This window comes from Coturnix japonica, chromosome 1 (assembly GCF_001577835.2).
Source record: "Coturnix japonica isolate 7356 chromosome 1, Coturnix japonica 2.1, whole genome shotgun sequence".
Taxonomy (NCBI): domain Eukaryota; kingdom Metazoa; phylum Chordata; class Aves; order Galliformes; family Phasianidae; genus Coturnix; species Coturnix japonica.
Window position 1 is genome coordinate 108,674,249 of NC_029516.1, and position 15,899 is coordinate 108,690,147.

General features: G+C 40.6%; 1 protein-coding gene across 7 annotated transcripts in view; it reads right to left on the reverse strand.

Moving 5' to 3' along the window:
- Positions 1–15,899, reverse strand: part of CDKL5 (cyclin dependent kinase like 5) — a 117,178-nt gene that overhangs the window by 76,516 nt on the left and 24,763 nt on the right. Inside the window, exon 1 of one of the 7 annotated variants that reach the window (XM_015886079.2) lies at positions 1,275–1,520. The exons of the other annotated variants lie outside the window; for them this stretch is intronic. The gene's annotated coding sequence lies outside the window, so the exon portion shown is untranslated. Of the gene's footprint in view, positions 1–1,274; positions 1,521–15,899 lie in introns of those variants that run through there. 7 annotated transcript variants of the gene reach the window in all.

Below are 15,899 nucleotides of genomic sequence, written 5' to 3' on the forward strand. Positions count from 1 at the left end.
ATAATGAAATTCTGATCTCCACCACTGTTAGCTGCATTAGTTAATGGACACTAACAAAGAGTTCCCTCTGTACACACACAGCTTAGTTCTCCTAAGAGAAAGCAGGCAGAAGAACTGCATCCAGTGAAGATGAAAGGCAACTGAGGAACTAGTACTTCAGAACTCACTACAATTACAAAGGCTGACTGCTATTCTGGACAACTTACTCAAAGTTTGAGGTAAATCACATCAAAGCTGAATGTGAACCCAGCAACCAAGCTTGGAGCACTGGAGAGACTGGCTCTTTTAAAATGAGCGTTTAAGAAAATCACTAAAATTCATAGAATATTCCCTCTGCATATGCCTCCTGAGTATTCAAACCACAGGGGGAAAATGACTTGCCATTTCTAATCTCAGTACCTCTAATCCTATACCAGGACAGAAAAGATTTTGATTATTATTTCTCAAACTTCAAGCACTCCAAAAACCCCTATTATGAGAACGAGATTACAAGTTTTTGCATAAAAAGTTCACTTTTCCCCTCCTTTTCAGCCCTTAGATGAATACTTGGATGTCTTTAATTAGATGTTAAGCTCAGATATGGAATTTGGGTTTTTTTTGCTACATTGAAGACCCTGGGGTATTGTTACAAAATAAGTTATAGAAATCTTTGAAATCACACTGCAGTACTGGTTCCTTGCATGTAGAGAGCCGCTGTGGGAACACAGGAACCTTGCAGTAAATGCAAGTCTCAACAGATGACTCAGGAAAACTTCTAAAATGTTAGAAAGCAATTTGATTCATCTCCAGAAATAGGATGTGGTCATATTTTTTTTTATTAAGTAATAAACGACGCTATTTCAATGTCAGCCTACATAACTACTTCAAAAATAATCTCAAGTAGTAGCCTTTGTGTAACTTTCAAGTTCAGCCTATTGGTTGCCATTTAATAGTTATCGTGTAATCTGAGACTTGAAATAACTTCTCATTCTTTTAACTACTCTCATAATAAAAGGTATGAATGTTTACACTAACTTCTTTAACATGAGCGTAGCTTGTACCTACTCTCTATACCCAACCACTGGCATCAAAATACTGGCAAAATAAGTCACTCAATCAGCAGTGCTTGGCTGGTGTTTTTGTGAAAAAGTCAGGTATTTATAATAAAAACTTCATGTAAGAATGATACAGCCCCCATTGTCCTGGCTCAAGTGTCTCAAAACTACATGCAGGAAATTTCTACTGAAAGTCATGAGCTACTTCACTACCAAAAGAAAATGAAGACTACAACTTACAGAGTAGTTACCATAGCTTCTTCAAGTGAAGGATCACCCAGATCAGAAAGTTACGCATTGACGGAAAATACAATTTAAACATTATCAGGAAACTGCAGGTGCATGGTCTTTCTCCCAAGCAGGCTGCTTCACACATTGTAGTAGAACTTCTCCCTGGTATGCGGATGACTTCTTATGTTGGGGATCTCCATTATAGCAAAAGCACACATGGATATGTTGTTGACCCAAAAGAGCAGCTGCATCTAAACGGTAAATGTTGGCAGGCCTACCAAAGGAGAAAAAGTAAAATAAAAGCTTGTAGTCCTTATTTTCATCCTTGATGTGCCTGTCTCTGAGTCTACCAAGTTTAATTACAGATGAAGGATGGAAGGGGAAAAGTGGGAACACGATGCCTGCAGCAAAGGGCAAGAATGGTGGGTAAGGGAAGGAGGGAAGGGAAACTACTCTAGACTCACGGAAGACAACAGCAAAAGGCTGGCACACCAACCGGGATGAAAGAAAAAACACAAATCTAAGGAAAAGATGCTTCAGGCATGACCAGAGAGTTCATAATAAGATTTGCATGATCATCCTACAAGAAAATGTAGGCTTACAGCACCCAAAGTCACTATTTGCATAACTGACTTTTCTGTTTCTTGTGTATCTACCTTTTGTACTGTTTTGTAACATTTCAGAGACCTGGACACAACAGCCTACTCTAAGAAAGTCATTGCTCTTTATTTTCAGTAAAAGGCAAATTAAAAACAAAACATAAGAAAACCAAGGTTGAAAATAGTGCAAGGCATGCTACTTGTCTCAGAGGATCAGGAGGACCTTCCCAAAGTCCATTATGACTCAATGCAGAGTGTTGCTGCTGAGCTTTTGTGGTGGAAGACAACACAATGGCTATTCCTTGTGTACGGCAAGCAGCAGGCTGCTCAGAGCCAAGGACACAGAGTCATTGTAACATAGGTTGAAAAACTGGTCATGAGGAAATAAAAACTGATTGGACGTGTATCAGTATGCCTCATTAACTGTTATTGGTAGTAATCACAATGTGCCAGATGCTGACCCATGCTAATGCACAGAACCAAATCCACTGCCCGCCAAGTGATGAAACACAACACTACTGTGGAAAGAAGTAACATGGCACAGTTACAACTATCATTCTCTTTATGCCTTTCTAATGTCGCAAGAGTAACCTCTAGTTTCCCATGTCTCCCAGATAGACTGGGGGATGTGATATTCAGACACAAAAAAAAGTCAGAAATAAGTCTTGCAATGTTTGAACTATGTCACTTTGTGGCTGAAATTGCATACTAACCCTACCAAAATGTGTGTTCAACATCTATGCCTCTTGTGGTGTCATGCCCTCATTTCCTATTCCCATCAACTTGCACCTCTAACATACACACAGCCCACCAAATACTGGCTTACGGAGCTGAGCACCTACTGCTAGAGATATTTCTGTAATGCACTGGAGATATTTCCATGTATACATACCAATGAACAGAACCGAAAGACACTGAAGTACCGTAAGAATGTCCACTTCAACCAGAATTTCAAACACAGACACTTCAAACATTAAGCATTTTATGTGCACTTCCATTTTCCAACTGATCAAAATACTTTGTTTATAACAGCTCCATCTCCCTGCTCACATGCTCAAATTTTTTTTCAAAGGCAAAATACACTCAAGAATTTGCACAAGTGTTTTGCAACATGCTGTAGCTGAAGCATTTTTTCCACTGCATGATATTTACTAGACCACAGCAACTCTCTTAGCACTTTTAAAGCTTGAAACACACCTTCTGTTGAACGCTATGAGTCAGTTTTAATGACAGTGTTATGTTCTGCTGCTTTGCAGCTTATGCAAGATAATGAATTTGCATTAAGTAGCCAACTTTAGAAGCCGCCCTCTCTTCTCCATTGTTAGTGCTGAATAATAGTAAAAAATAGGCTATATTCCCTGCATGCTTTCTTAATGTTTTACAAGAATAAATCTAACTAGCTGCCTGTGATGTAGGTTGGATGTAAAATTTGTTAGTGCCACCCTATAGATATATATTAATCTCTTTTTTTTCCTTCAGAAAAACAGAATGCAGTTAAGTATAAAGACAATTTTACACTTCATAACATTTCAGAATTGTTAGCTATGTTACCTGATGGGTGCTACTCTTCTCCCTCACCCCTCTCACAAGAGAATTTACAGCTCATTAACAGTTAACTTCACAGAGAGAAGGGTGAAAGTGGCTGAACACATTAATTCCAGGAGAATTAAAAGAGGGAGTAAAAATGAGCAGCTAATTTACAGATTAACTTTTGAAGAGATTGTCACCACTCTCATTGTAGGAGTATGTAACAGAGTTGTCTTTTTCAAGACATTCAGCAAGAAATTGTTATGATGCAACAGTTTTTGCCATCTTACAGTCCAAACAACTGGCCATTCTAAATACATAGTTGTTTCATTTTCTTTAGCCCATCATTAAAAACACCAAGCCCCTACCACACAAGAACAGGGACTTACGTTTGTAAGTCGTTTCTCTACATTGAGGGTGACGGAGCACTGGAACAGGCTGCCCAGGGAGGTGGTGGAGTCTCCTTCTCTGGAGATATTCAAGACCTGCCTGGACGCCTACCTGTGTGACGTGGTGTAGGGAGCCTGCTTTGGCAGGGGGGTTGGACTCGATGATCTCTAGAGGTCCCTTCCAACACCTACAATTCTGCGATTCTGTGATTGTATTAGCAGACATTCCTGACTGAAAACACGGCTACACTTAGCTCAGCTTGACAGAACAACGCGTTGGCCAGTCTGTTCCTAGAAACACACAATTGGCAGGTTTCATAACTGGTTCTCATGCAAACCATACCTGAAGGTTCTTACACAGACATTTATCAGAAGCTACAAAGACATACAAAGTTAATGGCTGTCTTGTTCTTTCCCTTTAATCTCTGCATTTGCAGACACAGAGTGAGACGCGCACATTACAACTTCAGGCCTTCAGCTAAATGGTCATCTTTATTTTCTTCTTGAAAATTAGCATGAATAAATTGGATCCCTTTATGGCCTTCACCTTCTGGGAATGAACATCTAAGCCTCCTCAAATAATAATAATAATAATAAAAAAAAACTTGTTCTATTTTTAATGGTTATAGTCCCAAGTTGTTCCAACATTTAGTTCATATGAAGCTGAATGGAGAAAGGGTCTGATGGACTTCTCCATGGCTGGAACACCTGCTATGAAAGGCCATACATCAGTATGTGTTTTATGTTCACCAGAAAAAACACATCCAAGAACAAGTGGAGAGACAACAGACTGGAGGACTGATACAACTATTCCTGAGAGCTGTACGTACACAGCCCTTGTAAAACAAAGCAATGCTTGGACTGAAAGAACTCAGCGTTTAAAACCTATGCATTTAGCCAACAAAGCAACAAAAGAATTACACCTGCATGAGGGGAGGAGAGGTATGTGGCTGTACCACTGCCTGCTAGAACTGGAGTAGCAGGTTGGAGATTTGTACAGCATATCTGAGAACAACATTCACTTTAATGAAGACTAAAGAAAAGTCATGCATCTTCAGAGCTAGAAGAGGCAATTTCTCAAAATATATAGTCTGTCATTATTGCTTTGAGATGTGAAAGCAGATTACCTTGCCATTTTAATTAATTTGCAATTAAAAACTGACTTTTCAGATGCAAAATCCAATACTGCTCTCATCTTGCTTGGGGGTGTGAGGAGGAGGTATAGGCATTTTTGCTTTACTTATGTAAAAGCAAGCCTTCTCCTGTCTTGTTCTTCACTTAGAACAACTTCTCCTTATAGTACTTGAATCTGCTCCAATAATAAGATCTTAATTCATTCCAGAAATATTTTATATTCCTTGAAGCTCTATTAACGAGAAGGAAGGCAGAGGTCAGAAATCCATCAGCACACTTTCCAACTACCAGAGGCTCATTTCTTTGCCAACCAAGAACGTAAATAAAACAACTTTGTACCCTTAACTCCAGTGGTGGCAAAATGTGATGAGCTTATTTCTAATTCAGCCCATGAGCAAGCAGCAGATAAGTACTGCTAGAAACAGAGCATGAGCTGTGGTTCATTTCAGGCACTCCAAATGATTCCCGTAGCATCCATTAACACATACATCGCTCAAGAAGAAGGTCTGCAAAGTATTTAATCCAAGATTCACAGATGCAATACTTGCTTTTGTCTGCAGTGTAAGTCTGTGGTAAGAAGTGCTGATGGACTTCTATGTAAGGTTATGTTAATTTGCATTCAGTATATGGTTTTATTAGTTAGTAACATAAAACTTTAAATATCATTATGAGGAAGATAAGTATTTGTACCCAAAAACCCAAAGCAATGGGACCTTGAAATGCTCAATTCCAGAAGTATTTGGGAAGTATTTATCTGCTTCACTCATCGCTTCCTACGTGTTTTCTGCCATCAAAAACAGTTTGCATCCTTTCCTTCTGTAGAGGACAAAGGAAATCCCATCCCCAAACACATTACGCACAGGCAATTGTTCAGAAATTTTTCTTTACTTCCCCAAACATACTGAAATGAACGTCTACTGCAGACTTTTAAAAGAGAAATAGTACAGAATTCTGTTTCAGGCATTCAATTAGAGTAGCAAACTTCCAGAATTTTAGACAAATCTTAAATATAACACAATGTTTATTTAGTTGTTAGAATGATACTATCTAGTGCCCACTAGGCCAATGTAATTCATACAAAATCCCTGAGCTGATTTAATTGATGCCATTTCGGCAGCTCTTTGCCCCATATAAATGTATCCACCCTAATTTAAGCAAACTATTTGAACACAGAGCATATCAGTTTGAATTTGGAAAGAAAAATATGCTTTTCATGTATCAAGTCTGATCATTTTCAAACTTAATTAGTTCAGAGTCTTGTGTTTGTGGATTTACACTAAACTAAAATGAAGATTTCCCCCCCAAAAAACATTTATATAATTTTTAGAAGTCTGAAGAATAACCTAAGGAAAAGCTCCTACTAGAAGTCAATTCTGCCCAGCTCTGAAAACATGCTTTCCAGGAAGATTATGTAAACTACATAGGAAAAGCCCATAAGCCAAAGGCACCACAGGCACAGCAGCAGCCACTGGTGAGCACTTTCATTTCCAGGCACGCAGCTCCAGCATTTCCTATACCCTCCAGTGAGCTGCCCCTGCCACAAGCAGAACCCCCCCAACCGCACACCCCAGGTCATGCTCATCTCCAGGTACCCTTAGTCCTCACTGACAATAAAAGCTCTCAATATGATCTAGTTTTCTTTTGGATTTAACCCACCATTTGGAGGGAGAATAAATGCATTTCATTCTCAGAAAGTACCTTCTTCTGAAGCGTGCAATACAGGCTGTGTAAGTCACCAGAGTGCTGAGAAGGGAAGAACAAGCACTGCCGTGTCACTGGAGACTTGAGCAACTATCGAACACCACACTGAAATGAAGGCAGAGCCCTGACAAGCCTCAATTAACACAACCAATTAACGTTCACAGGAAACTCAAAACAACAGGAAATAAAGGCACAAGGCTCCAGTTCTCTCCACCACCTCCCCCCAAGGTCTCAGTCCCAAGTTCCTACTAGAGATCTAACCTCCTTACCAAAAAGATCTGTTACCATGTGGAAAAACAGCTTTGGAATCCTTGCTCATGGGTACTATACAATTATAACTATCTTTTTTTTTAATTATTATTTTTTGGTGTTTTGCAATGCTAGTCAATAACTGGCCATCTTTTTTTGTTCACATATGAGCATAGGCCTTTTCAGCTCACAGGTACAACCACTGCCCTACACAGATGCAGCGTGGAGAATATCTGCATTCAGCCTTGGCATAGATGACAGCAGGCAGTATTACAGCAAGAGCCTGAGCTTTCAAGATACTGCACAATCTAATCATGTCATCACACGACAGCAATCAGCACTGCAGCGCTACTGCAACACGCATTTTCCCCAGCAGCAAACCAGGAAAGCCTTCCTGATTCTGTGCACATGTAGACACAAGACAAGGTAAACCAGCAGTGAGATCACGCCAGAGAAAAACTAGGTTTGCAAGGAACACCTTCAGTAGGAGGAAACAAGTATCTATGCTCACACATGTAGCCACAAAACTACTGGTGGTGGAGTCTCCTTCTCTGGAGATATTCAAGACCCACCTGGACGCCTACCTGTGTGACGTGGTGTAGGGAGCCTGCTTTGGCAGGGGGGTTGGACTCGGTGATCTCTAGAGGTCCCTTCCAACCCCTACAATGCTGTGATTCTGTGAAAACAGAGCTTCAACAGGGAGGCTGACCTGAAAACAGGGAATAGCAACGTTTTTTCACATCTGGAAGGAAGGAATCAAAGTTTGCTAAAGGTTTGGCTTCCAGAAGAGCTACACCTACGCAGAGTAACTTGGAACAGAGTTCTTCCCAACACTCAATTTGTTTGGCCTTGGTTAGTAAGGCTGCTACACCCAAAGGTACAACCTTAATTCAAAATTATCCTGTTGATAGCATATAATTTAATTCATGGCAGATCATTCACCAATTTCCTCACCACCTATAAGTGAAGCTGCAATATCAACTTTCACGTAATGAACTCTTGACACCACCCAAGCTGTCAGACAGTAGAAGCAAAAAAGCAAGGAGCTCTAGATAGAAACACATCACTTGTCTCAGATATACATTATGCGTTTACACACGTACACACGATATAGCATACACTGTTATAGGAATAATAACTAAAGAAAACGTACAGAACCATTTGTCTTTGAGAGCGTGTGAATAACTTACTAACAACCACAAGCAGCCAGGAAAAACAAACTGCTTTCTAGAAACAAACCATGGAGCTATGAGGACTGGGCTCACTGAAGGACCCAGGTTGGAAGGAGCCCAAGGACATTCTTGGTTCCCTCTTGCTCCAAGTACAACAAAGACATTCAACCAGGTTGCTCAGAGCTTTGCTCATGACTCTTGTTAGGACTGTAGAGTGTTTCTGTCAAGTAAGACAAGCTGGAACAACCCAATCACAAGATGCTCTGACCTCAGTAGAACAGCCCTGTAGCACATTTAGTGCTAAATACATAGCAAAAGCAACAACAAAAAAATCCATACAGACTCAAATGGAATCCCATCTTTTTCCTCCAATGTCCTACTGGTTGATCAGCTTCCTTTTTGCTCTTGGGTAAGACTTCATTGATAGAGCAGGAAACCTTCCAAGCCTACAAGCCAGAACGCAGGAAGGAAAGGTACCTGACAGTCCTCCAAAGCATTGCTTTAAAAACCCTGTGCTTACTTGGTTTCCCCTGTTTAGGTATGGAACTCATTTAAACAAGTTACAGAAGGAGATGCTAGCACCTAAACAAGTTGAGTAATCGTAGCTGATCAAACGAGACTGATAGAATACCTGAGGAAGTCCCTCACATTGCTAGCAAGCTTTCCACAGATGGCTCAGCTCCATCTGTCTGGATAAGCCATAACAGGGAAGGACTGCTGGCAATTCTGCAGTCAAGTTTTTAAAGCCCGTGCTTTCTTTAGGTCCAAGAGAAATAACTGCTATTACTGTTTTCACATTGTTCACACCAGGAAAACATAAACCAATTAAGATGAAAACACTGCGTCTACTTAAAAACTAAGAAATGTGCTCCCAACTAACTTTCTCAGCAGCTACGGTGATGACTGTAAGGGGTGAACATCGTCAACAAGATTTGATTGGTACAGTAAGCAAAAGACATTGATAGTTTTTCTTCTATAAAACAGATCTTGCAAGACATATGGCACTTATTTTTAGACATCAGTCATATAATACAATACTACTACAGATTTTCTTCTTCTTGAAAGATAAGACAGCATTTCATATCAAGGTGTTTCACTGCTTTTGTACAGCTTAGCATTTTATCTCTATTTATTACAAGAGGTTGGACGGTATTCTTGATACAATTACCAAACCACTTCACAAATTGAAAATCAGTTCCTTTGGTTCAACGTTTTTGCACTTATTAGCATCTATGAAGTATTTATATTTTCAATGACAGAAGGATTCCCCAGACTTACTGGGTTTTCTTCTTGAAAATGCATGGTATCTTCAAAAGCTTTTGCAATAAACCTACTATATGGGCTCTAAGTCCCTGTATTTTTATTTTTGTAATCCATGCAATAAAGTCAGACAGCAGGTTCTCCCTCTCCCCTAATGAAGTTTTGCTCTCCCTTTAGGCTACCATCACAGAAAGTCAAGGTGATACTCAGGAATAGCTTTGCCACCTGGACCCCACGAAGCCAGATTAATAATGCTCTTTCACACAATGACTCCCCAGTCAAGACAGACCAAAACCTCAGAGAACACTGCCACCACTTTCTAGTGACAGCTGACAGTCTCACCCTCATGTCACCAAAGACAATTCACAGATCAAGATACCCAGAACACAAGGGTACTCTCACACACATTCTCTTAACCCAAGCTGCATTAGCATTCAGCATTTCAGCACCATCAATTTTTACTCAAATCTTCTAACTCTGCAACTAATGGAAGTGACTCCATGGTTCTACATAGCTATTATGAAGCAGTACCATGATGACTGCAACAGTAAGAACAATGCTACTTTGCCATTAAAAAGGAAATAATTAAGAACTGAATGTTTGTGTGACCATACAATATTGATTAGCTCAAACAAAGACCAAGAAAGTCCTAAGTACTTCTGAAACGCAGTAGCTGAGCTACAATGCATGTGCTGGCCACGGCATATACTTAAAGCTGGGTGAATCACACTGTTTAATTAAACGCCTACAGACACCAAACATAGATCATTAAGGTACAGTGATAAGGTAACTGGAGCAGGCAACAAGAAGCCTAACAATTAACCAGCACGCCAGAAAATCTATACAAGAATAGATGTCTAGAATGGATCTATTGTGAAGAGTCTGTATCCACTCTTCCCTTCTAAAAGTAAGGGAGGACAGGAGGTAGAATTTTCTTAAGCTCAACATTAAAAGCTTGCTTGAGGATATAAATACACTGATGCATCGTGATTCACCCTGAGGAAATAGGTACACTTTGTTTTCTTAAAAAGCCTACAGAAGTCAAAAAGTGGAAGCTTATCTTTTCAGCATCCATGGTGAGTCACATAAGAAGCTGCATTGTGACTCCCACCGATGCACAATTAAATAATAATAATAATACAAACAAGCCATTAAAGGGGAGCCAAATTTCCTGAAAATCAGCTAAGAAAAATTAGATTGTCTTCACCTCTCATTAGTTATATCCATCTCCTCTCATGAACAAACAGCACAAATAAGCCAGTTCCATAGCTAGGAAGTTTCTGGAACCATACCAAGTGCTGATACTATACAGCCACCCAGACACTCAAAGCCCACAAGAAAGCGAAGAACTATTTCCTAACAGTGTTTGAATACCATCAATACCCTTCCTTTACTACTTTCTTCACTATGCACAATAAATAGTTGTTCAATATTTCATTTTTATTGATTACTGTTGAGGTCAGGTCCATGATCTTGCCATTACTGAAAAGCAAATAAAGACAACTACAGATTAAAAGAAAACACAAACATCTTTTTTTTTTTTTTTTTTTTTCCACCCTCAACTAACTACTCCATTTTCCCACTCTAATAAGTATATAAGTGATTTATCTATCCACATATCACACAATCCCCAAGGTTGGAAAAGACCTCCAAGATCATCTTGTCCAATCATCCACCTACCAGTAATGTTTTCCCACTAGATCACGTCCTTCAGTATTACATCTAAACGTTTCTTGAACACCTCCAGAGACTCCACCAGCCCCCTGGGCAGTTCCAGTGCCAGCAACTCACCATTCCTTCCAATAAGTCATTTTTCCTAACACTCAACCAGATCCTCCTTTGGTGCAACCTGAAGCCATTCCCTCCCATCCTATTACTGTTACCTGGAATCTTGTCAGCGGCGCTCTGTACCAGGACAAAAGCCAACCATGTAAACTGGAACAGAAAGAGACTCCCTCTGAACACCAGGCAGCACTTCGTGAGTACGACAGAGCATCGAACCAGGTTGCTCAGAGGCTGTGAAGTCTCCTTCCTGGAGATCTCCAAGAGCTGCTTGGATGTGGCCTGGCACCATACTCTGGGTGTGCTGACCTAATGGACATAGAGGTGCCTGGCAGCCTCAGCCATCTTTAAGTCCTGCAAAGAAAAAGCTCTAAAAAAAGGAGAAAACAGACTTTGGCACTGGCTAAACTTCATAGCTGGGGGAGTCTGAACAGCTTCCCTTCTAAATCTGTTATTCCAGACTCCAGTGACTACCCTTTTCTCCCAGCTTTGCTCTCTTCTATATGTCCCCAACAATCTGTCTACTTTGTCATCAAATTTCTCCTCCTTCCATTCTCATGCTGTCATCCTACACCTTCAGCCATTTCCAAATCAAGTTACTACAGTATTCTACTCTCCTCTGGCTTTCTTCTTCCTTGGATCCATACAACTGTTGAATCCCCAGCACCAATAAGCACATCCAAAATGACACGTGGTTTTTATTATTGTTTTTTTTTCTTATGAAAAACATATGAAACTTGGTCAGATTTTTAACCATATTTGTGAAAAGGAACAAGTGTGGAATTAGGAGATGATCCTTCCATTCCATACTCAACATTGTAAAAGCACCAAAAGTGTTTAAAGGAAGCCTTGTAATTTTTTTCTCCTGAAGTAGCTTCTTTCTCAGCAAACTGCTTTGGCTTGAATAAAACGAAGGAGCCAGAACCAAACCACATTCAAAGTTGTAAACTAATCAGGCCGGGGCAGTCATCCAGGGAGGGCGGAGGGGAAAACCCAAAAAAGTCAGCCAAGCACACTTGGCAGAGCTTAATAATTTAAAAACCAAGTCTTGAGGGGAAAGCATATCAAGCCGTGGTTATAGACAGTAGCTACAGACCAGTCTACTTAGTTCAAAAATAAATGCATAGAACTGGTAAGACTACAACTTGCAGTGTCTTCTTTTGCGTTTTTGGCAAAGAAACATCTTTTTAAATTTTTTTTTAAACTTCTATACATGTTAACATGTCTTCTAAACTAACACAGCTCTCATTGCATCTCCAAAGCAGCAGATGACACATCGCAGGCTATCACATCAGTGGGTATGAATTACCCATTGCACTTCTGTCCTGCATGACAGTGCTTCTGAAGAAGAGCATTAGTGAAATGCATCAAGAGAGGTCAAATCAAGAGAGCAGTTGGTGCTGCATCATGGCTACATCAGCTCCTGCCAAATCTCATGGAAGAGAGAGGACCTGCAGGCAGAAGCAGATGAGTTGCTGCTGGTGCATCAGGAGAGGCTAAAATCAAGGTGAATGAGAACTAAACAAGAGCTCAATATAATAGGAAAAAAAAAAACCAAAACAAAACAACGGGAGAAGGACAATAAGTCTTCTATATGCACATACTCTGGCTACTGCAGCAAAGGCAATTGTCCAAGGGAAGCGTTTCAGATCACGCTTACAGGGTGGGGGCACCACACCCTTCTGAAGTGCTGCAATTCATTACTGCATGGGTATCATTTATTTTTTTAAAACAACCACAAAACTTAGATTGGCAAACTGATACAGGCTTCTAATAGACCTGGATGTAATTTAAGTTGAACACTGCCAGTTGCTTACATGCACACAGTAGTACCTTTTCAGGGCTACCTAGAGAGAGCACAAGTTCCATTAGTGAAAACAGCATTTTCTGCATTAGTACCCAGGACAGAAAGCCCCCCAAACTGTTTTCTTTTGCATCGGTTTTTATCACAGCTTCTTATTAACCGAGCTCTCTAACAGGATTGAAACGAATGACTTTTTCCACTACAGGAAGAAGAAAACTATTTCTCCTCAGGCTGCAGAGTTGTATAACGTTCCAATGTTGTTTTTTAGTAATTGGACACAGCATAATCTTCCCAGAGCCATCAAAGCTCATTTCTAGGTGATGCCAAATTGTCATCTCAATACCATGGAAAGCACTAACAAATTTTGCTTCTTGAATTAACACTCAAGATTAATAAAAGCTTGACATGAGCCAGCAGCACACTGCATCCTGGGCTGCATCAAGAGAAAAGCAGCCAGCAGGTAGAGGGAGGTTCTAGCTCTCCTCTGCTCTGCCCTTGTGAGGTCCCATCTGAAGTACTGTGTCTATGCCTGGGGCCTATAGGAAGGATGCAGAGTTGACGTGATGGGTCCAGAGGAGGGCTATGTAGATGTCTGTATCTGAGCACACGAGACAGAGCCATGCTGAGCCTGCCTGCCACCCAATTATTTGTAAGCAGAAAACTCTGCAGCGATTGTATGCTTCCATCCACTGCTTTGCCCCAAAAAAGCACAATGAAAAATGCAAACAAAAAACCCACATGAACCAAGGATCCCAATAACCCCTAATCTTCTTGAGAGTTAACTACAAATTATTTCGCTCCGGCACTATGTTGACCTTTAAAACCCATACTTTATAGTGGCTTATCAGCTCAGTGATGCCAGAGCATTTTACAGGCTAACCTATGAACTTCTGAGAGAAGACAATGAGATGCTACCAATTCAGATATAGCTCCTTATAAGAAAACAACTCACTTACAAGGCTTATGTCTCCAACACAAGAGCTGAGTCTGTCTGCACAGAACAGTAATGATCTTAACACAAACATGGTTGCATACTAGGAGAGTGGTTAGGCCCTGGAACAGGCTGCCCAGGGAGGTTGTGGATGCCCCGTCCTTGGAGGTGTTCAAGGCCAGGTTGGACGGGGCCCTGGGCAACCTGATCTAGTAAATGTGTATGTTTGGTGGCCCTGCCAGGCAGGGGGGTTGGAACTACATGATCCTTGAGGTCCCTTCCAACCCGGGTCATTCTGTGATTCTCTGTGATTCTGTAATTGTGATCCCCACAGCACAGCAACAAATCCACCCAAGTCACTGCTTCTACATAATATTGTAAGGACCTGCACTGAATGAAATCCCTTTCCATATGATCCAGTTTCACACATCTTTAACCTCCTGGTTTAGGGATTACAGAGCAGAACGCTGCAATAACAGACGAATACTTGAACAGATTCACAGTTCCACACAGTATATACTGAGAATACCTTATTTCTGTATAAACAGCAACAACTGATAAACAGAGCATTTTTAATCTGTACTATCTTGCACCTACAGTGATCGCTTCAAATACAACATGGTTTGCAGTGACAAGCAATGCCTTGCAAGTCAGCCTCAGTACTAACAAGTGAATTACAATAGCAGCAAAAAGTATTTATTCACAGTGCTCCCTAACCTACCTGATCACCCTTGTAATCTCATGACAAACAACGGTGCTTGCTCATGACCAGCTTCTTTAGAAACTCACACCTCTAATAATAAAAATCCACAAGAAAAGCAACAAAACAGTCCATTTGCTCTCATCATCACTACACCAGTAAGATTTGATGCTCCTCTTGTCATTTTGTTAACGCAGAAGCTTAATCCACAAACACAGAAAAACAGAGTTCACCAATGAATGATAGAGGAACTGCTTAAGAGATAATTAACCATCTGCAGGTTGAATGTGTATTTGTGGGACTGAAAAGGATATCGTTGTGTCTTGTGATCAGACTATAAGCTGCTGAGCAGCGCTGTTTACAACTGCATAAGCAACATCTGTGAACCACTGATGGTTGATAAAAAATGCTCAGACATCCTCAGTCATTCATAGAGCTCTTAGAACACAAGCAAAACAAATAGGATTCACCTATCTCTCAAGATGGAGATGAGAATTTCTGCCTCCTTAACATTTGAAAGCCAAAAGAAATGTAACAACCAGTTCCAGTGACGTTTAGATGCAGATAATTTCAAGGTCATTTGATGAGACCTATGAGAATTTATGAAGTATTAAGATGCTGTTTTCACAGGTATCATTAAACAAATCTTGAACTTCCACTTTTGAAAACCTCTTCTTAGTAAATATCCACAAACATATTCATGAAGTTTTTTGTTTGTTTGATTGTTTTCAAACACATTATTGTTCTAAGAAATTCAGAAGTCAAAACTTTGAATCAATAACTAGGGAAGCAGGAGAAATCAGTGGTTCCCTGCTGTATCATTCTGTTGGTACACGAGGAATGCCAGCTTTCACACAGGTTTCATGCACCAACAGGCCTCGCTACCCTCAATATCCTACATCAGGGGACCAGCAAACCTGGTCACCTAAGCTCATGTTAGCCCTTTCTACAATATCTCAGTCCATGGTTAACGCCTACATTTTAGCTTCTCCATACTTCCTTCTTCACTCCTACCCACACTTCTTTAAGACAGCTGGCTGCTCCCTACAGTTGTACAAGGTGGGAAAAGACCTCCAAGACCATTTAGTCCAACTGTCCATCTACCACTAGCGTCTCCCCACTAACCATGCTCCTCAGTGCCACATTCACATGTTTCTCAAACTCCCCCAGGGACAGTGACTTCACCACCTCCCTTGGCAGCCTATGCCACTACCACAACCGCTCTTTCCAACAACTACTTCCGTTACACTGTAAATTCATATCTCCTGGCACCACTATCCATAATGGCTTCTTAAACGGACACCAGGGATTGCGATTCAATCCACCTTCCCTGGGAGCCTATTGCCATACCTTATGTTTTTAAGGTGGGTGAATCGGTAAGGGGTT